The sequence below is a fragment of the Apodemus sylvaticus genome, chromosome 7, assembly GCF_947179515.1.
Source record: "Apodemus sylvaticus chromosome 7, mApoSyl1.1, whole genome shotgun sequence".
NCBI lineage: Eukaryota > Metazoa > Chordata > Mammalia > Rodentia > Muridae > Apodemus > Apodemus sylvaticus.
This window is the reverse complement of record NC_067478.1, coordinates 122149570-122167865: the sequence shown is the minus strand read 5'-3', so window position 1 is coordinate 122167865 and position 18296 is coordinate 122149570. Positions and strand designations below refer to the sequence as shown.

At 45.6% G+C, this 18296-nt stretch overlaps 1 pseudogene; it reads right to left on the bottom strand.

The window, feature by feature from the left end:
• Window positions 1-18296, bottom strand: part of LOC127689844 (glyceraldehyde-3-phosphate dehydrogenase-like) — a 75104-nt pseudogene that overhangs the window by 17910 nt on the left and 38898 nt on the right.

Here is an 18296-nt window from a genome sequence, read left to right as displayed (position 1 = left end):
GTGTCTGCTGAATTGGGAGGGCCTTACCAAATTATCCAGTAAGAGGACCCAAGGCACTAACCCACACACTTCCAAGCTAAATTTAAAAAATCTGTATATAGTGCTATCACTGTGTAGCACAATCCATAGCTCCAGGACTGAGCTGGGCTCTCTGTGTTCATCACACAGCTAAGCAGGGATAAGTTCACTCAGTGTTCAAAATTCCTATCAAAACTCAAGCTGGCTAAGTCTACTTCCCTACCAATCCAACCCACAACTATGTGACTCTTGTGATTCCTCGAGGCCACCCACCAGAACTAGAGCATAAAGTCATGTTACAGAAGACACCACACACCTTGATTGTAAACTACAGAGAAAGCAGGCTGGATTTTAGCTGGGAACTTTCTCTCTGATGGCTGGCATCCAATATACCAGAGGGCAGAGTAGGCTTTTGGAGCAGAAAGGATAGCGTTGATCTTGCCAACTACAAACCCTGTGAACCAGAAGTTCATTCTGGGCAAGATATGCCAACCTGTGCAACTGCCACTGCTGTGAGGGTAACTGACTGTCCTCCGGTTGGATCTGAGGCCTGCTCTGTGGAGGGGAGGAGGAGGAAGGGGAATCCAGCTAACAAGCCAGCTCTGGGGTAAATCAGAGATACTTCTTTGCAATGAATGGTGGTGAATTAGACTTCCGCCTGCCCAAGGTACAGAGAATAAATGAGGGCAAATGTGTCTTACAAGGGGGAGGGGCTCCGTTTGGGTTTCCTTGTTTGTGTCATCTCAGGCTTCTTAATTTGCTGGAAAGGGAACCTGATCTTTGAAGATTGTGCAGCTGATGAGTAGAAAATACAAATTAGAATCAGCTTCTGGTGGCCGTGGCTCCTATAACCCTCACCACAGGTCTCTATCAACTACATCCTCTAGCCTTGAACAAGGACTTCCTCTGGGAACTTGTTTTCAGGAAGAGGCCCCTGGTAAAAGCCATGCACTCTTTTTTCTGTTATAATAAATATTCTTTGTGCTTGGTGGGTATGTCTGAGTAGCTGTCTCATACGCACTTGCAACTTTGACATGTGTATAATAACATGGGAAATGGAATTGTCACCGAATATAGGCACTGTTAAAGTCTTCTTACAGCCAAATGGCAAGGGCTAAGATGGCATTCTTGGGGGGGAGCAATGTTTACACAAGGGTTTCTTCCTAGATGTGTGTCCTTTACAGAACCTGCTCCACTGAGGGCACGAGGCCCATGCTCTCACAGATAAGTATTAGAGAATCCAGAAATGTCAAACATGCTGTAGAAGGAATTTATCCTTTTACCAGCCAGAAGACTGGAGTAGATCTAATTTAGTAGCGTGGTGATCCTTTTCTCTCTAGAGGGCCAGGCCTTACCTAAATAACCCATTCCTATGAAAAGGATCCCAGTACTTTGCAAAAGTTTCCTATTGTGCTTATTACAAGTTCTTCCTCCTTTGTCTTCAGCTCTGTTCTCTGCCAACAGAGCACACTCTTGTGGAAGAAGTCGCATGTGCTCTGCAAGAGAGTCCCAGAGCAGCCATGCCTGAAGCTTTGCTGTGACAATTATCCTGAGGACACTTTCCCCCAAGGTTTTACTGTGTTTAAATATGTCAAAAAATAAATCCCAGATGTCAGACCTCAGAAGTTCGAAGCAGCCCAGCTAAGTTATACTGAGCTCAGTATCCTTGTTATCTCTTGAGCATGGTTTCTCTGTGGGCAGCAGAGATTCCTGGGGCCTTCACACTCCATGGTGAAGAGCTACACTGTATATGAGTCTTTATCCTGTTCACTCAGGGCACAGTCTAACTTTTGTGGGCATCAGTTTCCTTTTAATTTCTCTCCCTCCCCTCCCTCTCTCCTCTCCTTCCCTCCCCTCCTCCTCCCTTCCTCTCCCCCTCTTCCTCCCCTCCTCTTCTCCTCTTCCTCCCCTCCCCTCCTCTCCCCCTCTTCCTCCCCTTCCCTCCTCTCCCCCTCTTCCTCCCCTTCCCTCCTCTCCCCCTTTTCCTCCCCTCCCCTCCTCTCCCCCTCTTCCTCCCCTTCCCTCCTCTCCCCCTTTTCCTCCCCTTCCCTCCTCTCCCCCTTTTCCTCCCCTTCCCTCCTCTCCCCCTCTTCCTCCCCTTCCCTCCCCTCCCCCTGTCCCCCCTCTCCCCTTCTCCTCCCCCTCCCTCCCCTCTCTTTCCCCTCCTCTTCTTCTCCCCTTCCCCTCCCCTCTCCTTCTCCCTCCCCTTCCCTCCCCCTTTCCCTCCTCTTCTCCCTTCCCTTCCCTCTCTTTCCCTTTCCCTCTCCCTCTCCCTCCACATGTAGAGGCCAGAGGTTACTAGCTGTTGCTCCTCAGGCACTGTCCACCTTGACATTTTTGAAATAGGGTCTCTCATTAGATTGGAACTCACCTTGGCTGGCTGTCTATCAAACCCCCAGGATCCACCTGCCACTGCCTTCCCAATACCAGCATTACAAATGTGTCCTGCCCCATCTGGCTTTTTCATATGAGTTTTGGGGGTTGAACTCCTGTGCTTGCAAGGCAAGCATTTTACTAACTGATATATCTCCCCAGCTCCAAATTTTTGTTCTCCGATTGGCAAGGCAACAGAGCTAACCTACCATCTTAGAAACTTATCCAGGGATCGACTATTTGCTTAATATTAACGTTTTGTGGCTGTGCTGTTATAGCTAGTAGATATACACAGCCATTAGATGAAGTGTCAGCTGTTAAGGAAGTCTTAGTTTATCAAGGAAGACAAAATACACGTTAAGCATGATATGTTCATAGATATAAGCTGAGGAGGTGGAGGGAGGGCATTGATAAGACCTTAAGTAGTCTCTGGAGTGATGACATACCACCAGGTACCAAAAGAAAAATCCATCAGTTCCTGGGTGGCAGTTTGGGCAGGGAGGGGGGCTCCCAGCAGAGGGAGAGGAAGGTATCAGGTGTGGTGAGCACAGTACCTCTGGTGTCTCTAAATAGACTTGACTGGGACTCAGGGGACATAAGTGTGGACAGGTAGACTTCTGACCATGAAAAACCATTCTATTTCTTGCTCACAAGGGAATCTGTATGGGACAGCATAGCTAAGAGGTATTCATTTATATCTAAACTGGAAAAACAACCCAAAGTACAAGGCTGACTGCTGACGACTCAGTTGTCTAAGATGTTGTGTCAGATCTTATGGGGGCGGACAAGGGCAGGTGTGATGCAGGAGGATGCCCCACCTGCTGACTGAACCTGCTCTCTCAGACTGTGGGGAGGAAACTGCTGAGTAGAAGAAGCCTTTGGCATCCCACTGTGGGTAAACAGTTTTGCTCTGAGCTCTCTCCTCTGTGCAAATAGCAAGGTGTTTTTTGAGGCATGGGGAGGGCACGACTCACCCACCCGGGGATAGCTGGAAGTAGGAGCTGCCTGGGCTTGCTCAGGTTTCTGAGTTCACAAGTAGATCGCAGGAAGCTAAGAAATCCCAAGAGGTGAAGGCATGGAGAAAAGCGTGGCCAAAGCCAAAGGGATGCTTAAGTCTAAGCAGGTGAGGTGGGGGAGGAATTCCCTGTGTTTCTATCACAGGACTGCGTGTGGTGTCATATGCTGGTCTTGAGGTGGGACATCACACTTAGAGCTCTTGGGTGTTGAGCTTTGAGCCGAGATCCCTTCCTTGGCAGTATAATAACACTAACTGATGAGATTTGAGCTTGCTTTGTCTCATGCATTCTTAATACTCCCACGTTGTGGCTCAGACTATTTCCTCCACTTTTTCTGGGACCCAGAGTAAAAGGCACGAAGGGGCAGGCTTATTTTTCATTGGAAACTCATGGGCAACTTCAGGAGATTTGGGAAAGAGAGGGAGTAAACTGGCTATGGTTGGATAAATTTAAACTAGAGTAAAGGAGGGAAAGAGAGGGAAGAAAGAGATTGGAAATTGAGGATATTTGGAATGTGTACAAATATGGAAAAAGGGAGATGGCCCAGAGCACAAACAATGATACAAGCAAGACGGTTTTCATGGGCTCATGAAACGCTCAGTAGGCCAGATACGTTAGACACCCACACACCCACACACCCACACACACATACCCACATACCCACACACCCACACACCCACACACTCACACACCCACACACCTAGACACCTACCCATTTACCTACCCACCCAGGTACCCACCCATCCATCCACCCACCCACCCAACCACCTACCCACCTACCCACCCAGGCACCCACCCAGGCACCCACCCAGGCACATACCCACCCACCTAAGCTCTCACCTATCTAGACACCCACCTATCTACCCAAGCACCCTCCTACCCAGGCACCCACCTACATTTTAATCTGTTCTTCTGATTATCAGCTGATACTCACTACACCTCTTGCCATTAGAAGAAACCCCATGTTCAAACCTAAGCCTGTTTCTGAAGGACTAACATCTTATCTCATGGTGGAGAGCTGACAATTTCTTTTTCCTTTGTGTTTCATATTATGTACCCCCAGGTACATAATATGCACTTCCTTCCACTCTCCTTCCCTGCGCCTTTTCCTCTCTCTCTCTCTCTCTCTAATTAAGAAAATCCCCTACAGGTTTGACTGCTTAAAGCTAGACATGTCATTGAGGTTCCAGCCTCTCAGATGACTATAGCTGGCATCAAGGTGACATAAAACTGGCCAGCACAGTATAAGGAGATAAGCCCAGCACTATCTATGCCACCTTCTGTCTTGCTTAGCCTTGGCCAGTAACTTGGCATAGCCTCAAATCTTCGGGGGAGGGGGACTTTGTTGAGTAGTTGTCTTTATCATGTTTGTTTGAAGGCATGTGTGTGAGGAATTGTCTTGATTTTAATTGGTTCAGGAGGGCCCAGCCCACTATGGGTGGCACCACTCCCTGGCAGGGGGTCCGGAACTCTATGAAGAATTTAATGAATGAGTCAGCGAGCACATTTCTTGCATTATTTCCACTCCAAGATCTGCTCTAAGATCCTGATCTGAGTTCCCTTCACAACAGACTGAACCTGTAAGGTGAAGTAAACCCAGTTTCCTACTGTATGAATTTTGGTCAGTGTTTTAGCATAGCAACAGAAAGCAAGAATATGTCCCACGCCTTGGAGAGCTGCATAGGTTGACCTTGGTCTTGGATGATCTGAGAATGGCTACTTAAAAGCCTTCTCCATTTCTACTCCTTTTCAGTAAAACCAAACTTAAATGATTATCTTCAAGTTCCGATCATCGTCTTTAAATACCCCATATGGGCAGTTCATACACTTCTATGTCCATTTGCTTCATAGTTTGCTGACAGAATGCCTCATTTATTACAGGTTCCTGAGCCTAACTTCCTTGTCTCTTAGAAATACAAAGACCTTTTACTGCACGTGTAACAAGATGGTGTGAAAGTTTCCTGGGCTGTCACAAATTTCAGAACAAAGGCTTCCTATAGAAAAGAATACAGAGAAAGTCCCTCTTTTCAAGTTTTGTCCCTCTTTTCTGGTGATGTAATCACAGAAAGATTGTCAACTTTCCTTGTGAAGATTGAAGTGGGAAGCAGGGAACAACATAGACTGTCTCCAGGGCCTCAAGATGGGATTAAAATTCCAGGCCCTGCTTCTTAGATGTTTCAGGGTCTGAGATGCTTGGATATCTTAGAATTAGTGAGCTTTGGTATCTATCAGAGCGAGACTCTTGCCTTTTCTATGTTGTTTCATAATAAGTTAGAAGTGAGGTTTTTAGTTTGTTTCCATCCACTGAAAAGTCCTTTCTTATCCCCAGCGTGTCAAATACGGTTTGGTCAGATGATCCATGGGAACAGGCTGGGAGTTTCTGTCCTCCCCTATGTGGTGAGGGGAGTTGGTGAGAAAGTGGAGATGGTTTTAGAAGGGTTTGCCTCATGCCATGCTCTCAGCCTATTTGCCAACTGTAGCTCCACTCTCATAAAGATTAAAAAAAAAAATACTGCGTGATCTCACCCTTGGCCACAGCTCTGAGCTGTCATGCTGGTAAATCCAGCAGAGCAGAGTCAGCACACACAAAATGTAGACACCTTCATTCTCATCTCAAAATGACCAGAACTGAAAACAAGGCCCGTCTTTCCACATACATTTTACCGCAAGCTTTCCAGCCTGGGGTTTCTTCTGAGGAGCTTCTTTGGTTGGGTTGGGGAAGAGAGGAGGGGAAGGAGAGTGGAAGGGATGAGGCGAAGCCTTTGCTAGCTGGGCCCTGTGGAGGGCACTGCACAGATGAGAGTGGACCTTTCTACCCAGTGTTTTAGAAATCACAGCCACCAGAGAATACAGCAAATATTTGCTCTGCGTTTGAGCAAAACACAAGCCAGGGCTCTTTTTTATACTGCTGGGTTTTGGAATTCTGCAAATCTCCAGCCTGATGTTCCTCTTGCTCCACGTGGCAATTTGCCCTCTGACCGTCCCCGGTGTCCCTCCATCCAACATGGCGGGCAGCGTGCTTGCTTTACCCACAGCCTCCCGAGGGGACAGTAGCTCCCGCTCTTTGCTGGAGGCAAGCATTCCAGATGATATTGCATGCTCAACAGAACCTGAGGAACTAGCTGCACCAGAAGAACCTGGGAAGTTAGAAGCCTGACTTTGCCTTCATCTCTAACCCAACCCCGCTGCACAACCTGTCTGGCTCCTGAGCCCAGCACCCAGGAGCATAAGGCTCTGGGGACTGAATTCTCACCCGCAGTTCTGCGTTGGCATCAGACTGCATCTATGTACATGTGTCTCGTTTTTAGGAGGAAGCACATGGCACTGGGCTTCTGGGAAATACATTGCTACGTCCCCTTCAGAAAGACAGAGCCATAGGCTGGGAATATAGTTCAGCTGATAAAAGTGCTTGTTGTTTCTAGCATGCGGAAACCAGTTTGGAACTCTACGGCTGACGGGAAAAGTGGGCGTGGTGGTACACGCGTTTAATTCCAGTGCTGGGAGGTGAAGACAAAGGGATCCTTGATATTCACTATCTAGCCAGGCTAGCTGAGTCCGAGAACTTCAGGCTCAGTGAGAGATTCTGCCTCAAAAATAAGGATGCCAATGCCCACTGAGACAAGCCTAAACGTCCTTCTTTCTGAACCTCGTTCGAATCTCTGCTTAGGAAGGTTTCTCTTGCCATGCTCAATTTCAGCCTCTTTCTCACTCCACACCGCCTCCCTGCTGAGTACTGAGCATTGCTGAAATGATACAGTTACTAGTAGACTACTCTGAGTGACTTCCTCCAGATCCTAAATCATCAACTCCAAGAACAGAGGGACTTACTCCCTCCCACCCCTCAATAAGAACTGCTGTGTGCTGACTGAATGAAGGCGTGTTCCTACCCGCAAGGAGCTAGCAGCCTCGTAGGGAAGGATGCTGGTGGTAAAGTGCTGAGCGTTTACACTGTTTACACTCGCTGATCAGACTCTTCCTGGTAACCGTAAGAAGGCACTCTGTCTACAAAACATGTCTACTGGGCTTTGGAGAATCCTGTGTCTTGCTTACGGTTGCACAGTGGTCAACACTGTGAGAAATTAGCAACTGAAAGAAGACCCCTCTGATCCGGTGCTGGATTCTTCAGCCATGAGGGCTTCGACCTTTCAGATTAACTGTATGAAAACGTTATGATGGCCTGTTCAGGTTGTGTTCCGGAGGACACAGTGGAATGTCTACTTGTGGACAGGCAACACCCACCCATTTCTGCTTGCCTGGAAGAAAAGAATGCTGACCTCACTCATTTCGCTTTGAAAGCAGTCTCTATGCCAGAAGCCAAAACACACAGGGCTGGTAAATATTTTGCACTTGGTTATAATAGCAAGGACCCAAATCTAATTAATGTCGGCTCAGGGTGATACTGTTGTTTATCAGTTTTAGGGAATACGTAGGTAGGAAGGTATCCAGCTCGAAAATTCTCCTCAGTTTTTTTAGCTGAGTGTTTTAGCCAATTAAAACCTCTTGGTGTCTTCTGGGTTGTTCTCTGTCATGGTTTATAGTGAGGTTTGGTGTAAGGCCCTGGGTATGTGGTCCAGGATCTGGGGTCTCCCATCCTACAGTGAATGAATGAATGAGCTTGCTGTCTAGACTAGGAGAAAGGAGCATGTGATCTAGCTGCGACTGGCAGGCTCCTTTCTGACCAGATGCAGATATGATGCTAATATGTCTAGCAATCTCATTAAACAATAAAAGGAAACTGGAAGAATTAATTAAGCATTCAGCAGATGTTAGGTAATACAATATACTCATACTATCATTGCAATAAGTGGTATCTATATCTGTACAATTATTAATTCTGGCTGTAGTTTACATCTCCAGTGTATCTCAAGTCAGCTGAGCTGTATCTCAAGTGCTGAGTGGATGCATGTGGACGCTAACTGCAGTGCTAGATGGTGACTAGTGACAGTGGGTTGGGGGTGTCCACAAAGCTGATGTTAAGGTTGAAGTATTTGACACTGAGTTAAAGAGGCCCAGTCGAGTTTCTCTGTGGTTGGGCAGAGAGCAAATCTGATGCTCTCCTGTTTGTACGTTTGAAGCCAGTTTCTTTTTGTGTCCATCTGTCTGGATTAACTGTTTTCTCACTTTGTCACTATTCCTGATGTCACTATTCTGTCTTGTTTGTGGGAACAGATTCCAGAATTCCGAAGTGGCCACATACAGCCCCAGCACCCTCAAATACATTGAGTCCATGGACTATAGGTCCTGCACATGACTCCTGGGCTACAGTGTCACAGCTCCTATAACCTCACCCTGGTTTCCATGGCAACCCTTGTTCTATGTACAATGTGTGCAAGCCACAGTGAGCACGAGGCCCCTGCTTCATCTATCTCTATAGAATGAGGAGAAGCATAGTTTTTTTTTAAAAAAAATGCCACAGTTAAATGATGTGAGAAGATTCTAATGGCCATGACATGTTTTTCTGTTAGAACCAGAAATTCCAAGACAGTTTGTGTTACACAGTCTAGTGTACTAATAGGCCACCTCAACTATCCATTATTAACAGTTTTTAAAATGTTTTAAGTAACCTTTTTAAAAAGTGTTTATGTCAGCAACTAAACATTCAAAAGAAAGAATTTATTTTTATTTTACATGTGTGTTTTGCCTGCATGTGCATCTCTGTTCCAAATGTGACCGTAGAGGCCAGAAGAGGGCATTAGATTTCTCTGGAACGGGAGTAACAGGTAGTTGTGAGGTGGCATGTGGGTGCTAAGAACTGAGCTCCAGTCCTCTGGAAGAGGGGCTAGCTCTCTTAAGTCTCTCTGAGTCACCTTCCCGGCATGTACAGACTCTAAAGTCTGCACTCAAAGCCTTGCAACTTCAGAGCTCTTGAGTCACACATTCTGGGTGACTGTGTTCAGTGACTTCTAACTGCTGCATACCTTGCTAAACCAGTCCACATTCATCCTCCTGGGGCTGCCTTCTCTCTGCCTTAGCTCAGGAAGTATCTGCTTGTCCCTGTGTTTAATTTATATGTCACCACTTATACCATATCCAGGTTGATTTTTTAAAAAAAAAAGTTTTCAGCATGTCTCAACCTACTGCATGTATATGCCACAATCAGAGATTAACTTTAGGAGTCAGTTGTCTCCAACCATGTGGGTCTTTGGAATTGAACTTAGTTCATTGAACTTGGTGGCAGTTGCCCTTACTTTATCTGAGCAGGACCGTGATTTGGGACGGTTCTGTTTGCACATGCACTGTTGCATTCTGTCCCTATGGAAGCCTTTGCCATTCCTTTGCTTTCACACACACACACACACACACACACACACACACACACACACACACAGAGAGAGAGAGAGAGAGAGAGAGAGAGAGAGAGAGAGAGAGAGAATGAGAATGTATGTGTGTCTGCCCAGACTGCTGGATTATACATTGTGTTAAAGACAGGGCTCGACTCTGGTAGGTGCTGTCTATTACAACAGTAGAAAATAAGTGCTCAGTAAATGGTTCTTGATTCAACAACCATTTACTCAGATAACCTTCCTCGAGTCATCCTCACTCCTATTTTAAGCTGAGCCCGTTGGAGCTTGTCAGTGGCCGGCAACGCTGTAGTTCCAGGTGGAGACTTCTAAGTCTGGATCTAAAACTAGCAGCACCTGCCTCTGTGTCCTTCTGCTGTCCGGAGCTCCTCAGACCACAGGCCTCTGTGATCTCACTGCAGAGAAGAGCTAAAGTGCAGATTCCAGAAAGAAAGACAGCACAGTGAACCAGCATCTAACAGCACCAAGGCTTTGAGCACCGGAGCCACACTGTCTCTGGTGGCCCACAGTGAGTGTGAGCTTGGCGTTTCACTATGCTAATCTCTCAGCTTCCTATCAGACATGCTTGCTGCTTATAGGACACACTTGGTTTACAAACTGCTTAAGAACAATCCCCCCTGCTATGTCCTTTCTTATGTAGTGCAGCATAATAATAAATAGTAATAACAACAACAATAATTTAGCTTAAATGCTATTAATTTTGCCTATACAAAGTAGACAAATATACAACATGTTTATTGTTGAAAGTTTAGGAAAATAGATTTTTAATGTCAAGTAGAAAAAATTATCTCTAATCAAATAATCTTTTATGTTCTCTTACAAATACTAACATATTTTCTCTCATTTGACATCTATCATTATGTTTTATTTTAACATGATTTGTTGACCATTTTATTAAATATTGTATATATAAACATACATATATAGAGAGATAGAGATAGAGATAGAGATGTGTGGGGAGAGATTCTTATTGTGTGTGTATGTTTAGGATTTCTCTGCGTTAAATCTTATAAGTAATATCCCAAGACTCTTCGACATTAATCTTTGCACTCAGGACGGTTTAAAGGGGACTTTTCCCCCCTCTTTTACTTGGTCCTATCCTGTGCCAGGCCGTATGACATAAGTCTCTGCACATGTCAAGCGGCTCACAGGACTCCATCCCTCAGAAGTGATGGCATTAAACCAAGGATTAGAATTCCTGGCTTCTAATTACCTGGAGCAGATTTGACTGCTTGGGGTTCTTACGATGTCCCCATTTTCTTGCTGTCTAAAAGCTGAGCTCCAGGATGGGCTGAGAGCTACTTCCCATTCAGGCTGGTTTTCTCTGCCACAAAGGCAGTGGCGACCACGAGAAGAAAGGACAGAGACAGAGAGACAGGAGACAGGCCACGGAGCCTAGAGCAGCCACCCTTCTCTCTGAGTAATTAGACTGCGCTACCCTCCCCACGCCGATGATGCTGTGAAGTTTGGAGGACACATATCACACATCGCCATGGGGAGAGCAAACCCCGCCCCTTGCCCTCTCAGCTGCAAGACAAATTAAGGTCCTACCCAATGCCCGGCTCCGTGCCTGTCAGGAGTCGAATTGACTGGCCCAGACGAAATGGTTTGGAAAATTCCCTTAGTTGGGGAGACTTCTCTGAAGTCTTGCTCGCTGTCTCCCTTAGGTCTCTTTATCATGCTGCACATGAAGGCATCCATTCCTCACTCATGTACTTTAATCTGTCTTTAATATTCTCATGAAGTTTAACATGAAGTTTAACCCACTTCAACACCTCCACATTTTTGAAGGGAAATTCTCTCTCTCTCTCTCTCTCTCTCTCTCTCTCTCTCTCTCTCTCTGTTATAACAATCTTCTTCTCAGTCTATTTAACTAGGTAAAGAAAAGCAAGCACTAAGTTAGTGCTGCCCTGGGGCGGCTGAGTGGCCTTAAGTCGGCCCGCAGCTTCTAAGGCCGCTGCCCAACGTTGTGACCCTCGCAGGCTCCACGAGAAGGCAGGGATGAACTCACTGCTGCCTTGAACAACACGCTCAGTGTCTTGAGAACAAACAGACTTTTCTTTGGTGTGAGTTACAAGCTTCTTTTCTTTCTGCTTATTCAGGGTCCAAGAAGCAAGAGCTGAACTCTGTGGAAGTTCAAGGAAAGCTCGTGATAGAGTCACAAGCTGCTCTCGCCGCCAGCGTGAGAAACTCTCCGCATGTCTGCTTCCCTGTATGCAAGACAAAGCCATTCTGTTGACAGATCTATTTATAGTTCTTTCATTTCAGATGATTTTTCAAATAGAAGTCATCTATTTATCTGCCTGTCTGTCTATCCTCTGTGTCTATGTATTTATATATCTGTTTCTATGTGTCTACATATCTCTCTCTACCATCTATCAATCATCTATCTACCATCTATCAGTCTGTCATCTGTCTTTTATCATCTATCAACTATTTTTTATTGTTGATCATCATCTATCCTCTATCTACCATCTATCAGTTCACCTATTATTTATTTATCTTCTACATCAGTGATTCTCAACCTTCCTAGCACTGTGACTCTTTAATTCAGTTCCTCATGTTGTGGGGCTATTTTCTCAGTTGAGGGCCATTCCTCTTAGATGACTGTAGCTTGTGTCAAGTTCGCATAAAACTAACCAGTACATGCTATTCAAGAAAACGTATAGAACATGTGTGTAATATTGACTCATGTGATCTGATCTTTTCCCACGATCAGCCCCCAACATCTGGAATGCCTTTCAGCTCTGTGCCATGTGACGCCAAACATAAAATTATTCTCTTTGCTACTTTATAACTGCAATTTTGCTATTGATATGAATTATAAATATCTGACATGCAACTGTAAAAGTGGCCTTGGATCCCCAAAGGGTTGCTAGCCATAGGTTAGGAGCCTCAATCTATATTTTATCATATTTCAATCATCTATCTGTAGATTATCTATCAATCTATCATTTATCTGTCATTTATTGTCTATCTATCTATCTATCTATCTATCTATCTATCATCTATCTATTTCTCCAGTTTGTGCCATGCATCAAGTCACATATCTGATACAAATGTCACAATGCCTGTCTCCAAAGAACTTAGTGCTAGTGTGAATCTCAGATGAATAATGCTTAATTACAATATAAGGGGTGCAATGGGGAGAACGGAAGTCATGCCTGGACCAACAAAGGCAATGGACCCAGGAGTGGGCCGGAAGCTGCCTAGGGAAGCTATTCTTAGGAAGTTCATGTTAGTATCTACACCCGATGATGAATGAGTTCCCTTCTCCCTAGCCAGGCAGAGTGTAGCAGAGGAGTTAGGCCACAGAGAATGTCTAGTTGCAGGCAATTTCATTCTCTGATACTTTTCCCAGGAAAATCATTGTCAGAGCATGTCACCAAAGACTATAAGCAGACAAAGTCTTAAATCCTCCAGTGCAACTTCCCTTATGCACTTCCTCTCTTGTACACTTCCTCTCTTGGACCCCTAATCAGATACATCTCCGTAACACCTGGCTTGCTTTTCCTCTCATTTGGTGTCTAGACCTTCCAGTATTTCTAGATGCCCAAATAGCGTTGAGCAGAACATGTAGAGGAGGGGCTCAGCACCTTCTTTCTTCAATCCCTTCAACTCAGGGACAAAAGGCAATGGATGCTGAGTTCAGGGGCCAGACTTTTACAGGAAGGGAGTTTCCCTGAGAGTTGAGTGACTTGCCCAAGCCTCATAGCTCTAGAACCAGACTTGTTTAGGGCTCGTCCTCCAACACCCATCCCAGTTTCTTAGGGCTTTTCTCCTAACACCTTACCAGCTCAAGTGCAAACATGGGTCTTCAGACTTGGGGGCAGCAATAAACACCTAGAAACTTCTGAACTGAAGGCGCATGTTCACAGAAGTATTTTCTGATCTCTGTGCTTTCTTAGCTGAAATCTCAGAACTGGTCATGCTTCCCTTCACTGCAGTCCATTGTAGATGCTTGTACAGGTGAATGTGTGTGTATGCACACACACACACACACACACACACACACGCACACGCACATGCACATGTACATGCACATGCACACACACATGCACACATTCACATGCACATGCACACACACGTGCTCACATGCACATACATGTTCACACGTGTGCGCACACACAAATGCACATACACACATAAATATGCACACGCACTTGTGCACACATTCAGGGTGAACAATTTTAAGGTATTGTGTTAACTGTGAAGCAAGTGAAATGGTCGTTTTGGGGTTTGAGCTACTCTGACTCTACTTTAAACTAAAGGCAACTTGCACAGAATAGTTATAATCCTTTTGTGCATAACTAATTCAATGTCTGCTAAGGAGTATTCCTATGTCTACACAGACATTTCCCACAGAGGGGTGAGGAAGTTAGAGCTTGCTGTCAGGATGTCACAGGGTGTGAGAGATACACCCAGACTGTAGCACTGAAAATACTGCAACAGTGTCTGAAACACAGCTTCACACGTCTGTGCTTCTTTGCAGTTATCACCAGCAACTGGGGTGTTATTCAACACCTCTTATTACTTCCAAAGTCTTCCACAAATTTTGCTTTCAGAGACTGTGACAAAATACCCAAAGGAGTAAACTTATAAAGACTCGGGGTTTTGAGTTTCAACATTTCAGCCCTTTGCTCTTGGACCTGTGATGGGCACACTGCCAGTGACCTAGCTCCTTCAGTGAACACTAACCTCCTTGACATCCCATGGTCTCTCAAGAGTACCACCAGTAAGAGTCAAACATTAATCACAGGGGGACATCTCTGGGGGACAGTCCAGTTTTTAAAGTGTAAACATACCTCAGTCCCACCCTCTTTCAGAGTGTTTTCAGTACAGTCTTGAAAATCAAATGATAGCAACACACGCAAAGATCTGCAGGGACAAGGGTACCAGGCATCCTCGCAGATTCTTGTGAAATGCCAGTAAATAAACACCACTTGTCAGATTAAAATCCTCTAATAGCTGAGTATTGCCAACAGGACATAGTATAAACTCACGTCTGCAGCTTCCCAGGATAATAGTATAAAGGGAGCTTGATTCTCCCTTGTCAGGTTATAAATCAAGCTCTCTGATGTGCCTTCAGTTCTTCCCTGCCTGACAGCCTTGACAAATGTAACTCCCGCAGTGATCTGGAAAGGTCTGGCTCAGGTTCCCAGACTCCTCAGAATCCCAGTCCAGATGGTCAGGCACTGGGATGCCTGGAGCTCTTGTGCAGTCTCTTTTCTCTTCATCCCACACCACAGGAAGCTTCCTTCTCCAGCATCAAACACCTCAGGCCTCGTGCCCGACCTCCTTCTGCTCCCACCCCCCCCCTCCCGAAACAGCACCCGTAGTCAGCTCCTGTGTGTACACAGTTCTTAATGTTTATGGCGAGCTTGATTCCAGATCCAGGGCCTAGTCTACAAAAAGCCATTATCTCCAGATGGACATTTCCTCTGAACTCTTCAGACTATGGTATGGTATGGTATGGGAGTTTAAGAGGGTTCTGGATCCCAGAACTAATTCCCTATTATTCTTAACTCTGAGAGAAATTCTGAAAAACCTTCTTTCACATAGTTGATTCTTCAGCTTTGACTATACTTTGCCACCTCAGCCCCTGGAAGTTTGTCTGTTTGCTTTACCTCTGATGTCTGCTCTGAGCAGCCTTCCATGTCCCCCTAACCAGGCTTTACCCTAAATTTCCCTTTCTGTGGAAGTATTTTCCTGTGGAAGCTTAGCATGATCTAAATATGTCCTTAAATTCTTTGACACTCCTGTGGAAGAGTCAAAGTCCCCTTCCCTTAAATCTGAATGGGCCTGTGACTCAAAAGAAAGCAATGGACACGATGCCAAATGACTCCGGGTCAGATCACCAAAGGACTGGTGTCTTCTCCTTTTCTTGCTTTAATTCCTTTTCTTGGAGCTTTGAGCTTCAAGTAAGAAGTTTATCTGCTTTGAACATTCCATGACACCAAGTACCTGTGTCAGCATCTGGATCCACAGTGAAGTCAGTGTAACCTTCCATCAAGCTCTGTGAAGGCAGCAGCAAGAGACTGAAGCAGTCTGGGATCCTAGTGTCATCCCATCCCTCACATGGGATTTATCTTCATTCTCACAGCCTCTTTGGTAAGTAAAGAGGTCTTTAAGAACCTTACAGGCATATCTCATCGCACTCACAGGTTGATGTTGTGTTTCTAAGAATCCCATGAGCATTGCCTCAAAATGGCCCCAAAGTCCTGGAGCCCTGATCAAAGGAATTGATGGAGTAGGTGTGCTCACTTTTGCTTTCCAGTATGTAAGTGTGTGTGTGTGTGTGTGTGTTGGAAAGGCACCATTCTGACAGAGAGAGGGGAGAGAGGGGGGGGGAGAGAGAGAGAGAGAGAGAGAAAGAGAGAGAGAGAGAGAGAGAGAGAGAGAGAGAGAGAGAGAGAGAGAGAGAGAGAGAGAGAGAGAGAGAGAAGCCTTTGGCTGGCGTGAAACCTGCCGGCATTTTAATCTCAGACCTACCCGAAAGAGATTTCTGTTGTTTATCAATCATCTGCCCTCAGATATTTGCTAAAGCAGCATAGGCAAACGTGACTGGAAACCCACAAAGCTTTCAATGGCATTCTCTCAGTGTGAATTAAAGATACGGAAACAGTACAGGAAGTCAGGTCTGGGTCTCGAGACTCCCGTAAGGAGGACACTCAGTGAGAGACGTCCCTGACTGAAGCCTAGGCTAATGCAGTTCAGAGGAGGGAGCACCACGAGCCTGGAGAACAGACTCGTGAGTCAGGGCACATGGTCCCACCCTAGTCAAAGGAAAGACATGATCCTGACTGAACTTAAGGCTATGAGCCAGTCAACAAGCGCCTTCTCAAGCAGAGCTATGTGCAGCAGGCCTTTCCTCTTATATCCCACCATTGTCTGTTGGACGTCTGTGGGGGGTGAAGATAGAAAAACATCCTTTCAACTTGTAGGCACTCAGAATGAAAGCAGCCGTATCTAAGGAAGTGGACCTGACAAGATTTGGTGACTTCTGGGTCAGTTTGGATGGTGAGAGACTAGACCCTAGACCCTAGACCTAAACCTGATAACTATGATTGGTTGGAGCATTTACAAAGGAGGAGGTAAGTGAACTTGGAGTATAGAGTAAATAACAGATGGTACTAGGGATGACTGTGAGCCTGTAGAGACGAGACGGCCACACATTAATTACCCCTCAATCAAGAAGCAAGGCGTGCATCCGTCTCTTCTTAGTGAGCCTGGAGACATTTACATCTGCTTTGACTAATATAACCTGGTGATTCCCAGCAAGCCAAGGGAAAAGACAGTGAAGCTGCCATGCATCTTATGGATAAATTATCCTCCAGAGCTGAAGATTAGTCAGTGACCCCTCTTGGCACTACATGGAAGGAAAGAATTCTCCAGCTGACTGTTCTCCAAGTTCTTGACCCGCAAACAGATGAAATATAAACAAATGGCTGTTGTATGAAGACACTACATTTTTGCTAATTTGCTATCCAGAAACACATTGCTAGACACCATACTAAAGGCTGGCCCTAAGAATTCCCCTCTCTGTATGTCTAAGGAACACTGTCCTGCCGTACTATGGTGTAACTACTTCCTAAGAGTGAGGTGATGCCCTGCTTCGGGGCAGAGGCTTGCCCAGCAGGCACCCATAGGTCATCTCTTCCTTCCGTTCCTACCTGAGAAGCTGACCTGACTCACTGGGTGGCAAAGGCTAAGGCAGACATGCCTGCCGCCTGCTTTCCTCTGTGCTCACAGCAGGCTGAGTGGGGCCCTTCGGCTGGCTTCCTCAGGCTTCTGCAGTGCGCTTTAGCCTACCCTGTCTGCAGACGTTCATAAGAGGGGCATTCTTCAAAATAAGAAACAGGATCAGGGCAGTCAGTTCCTCTAGAAATACACATGGGTTTGAAACTAAAGTGGGTAATTGTGTGCAGAAACATGTTTTGAGTTTTGCCTCGCCCAGAACCTTTGAAAAATAGAACATAATGTGTAGCCAAACCCCTAGGACTCCTGGGCTTGTAGAGCTTGAATAATCCCATCCAGATTCATTCACTTTCATAGAGTGGATTTCTGATTTCAAGACATTTTTTTCCAATTTGAAAAACAACTCCTTGAGAGAATTGTTCTTCTGTGAGTGGTATCCTGCCTGATACTCCCAGAGCTCCACAGTTCCCCCAGAAATTGCAGGCGCTGACCCTCAATCTTCTTGTCTAAAAAATACATACTTGAAATGTATGGTGATTCTACATAGTGAGACACCATGCAGTAAGCCTGGCTTCTGTCCGAGCTCAGTCACTAGCCAGCTGGGTGACTCTCAGCAAGGTGTTTAGTCTCCCTGAGTTCATTTCCACAAAAGCAGGGAAGAATAACAGTGTCCCAATCCAAGCCCATATCAAGTCCTGGATAAGCTAATGCAGGTCAAACATTCAGCCACATTGTGCATGCTAAAACTCTCAGTGAACTTATGAGCCCTAATAGTTACTGTTATAATGTCTGTACCTCCTTTGCCCTTACGGATATATCTATGTGTGGTAAGGTCTTTATGTGTATATAGTTGTGTGTATGTTTCTGTGACGATCAGAAGCCAATGGCA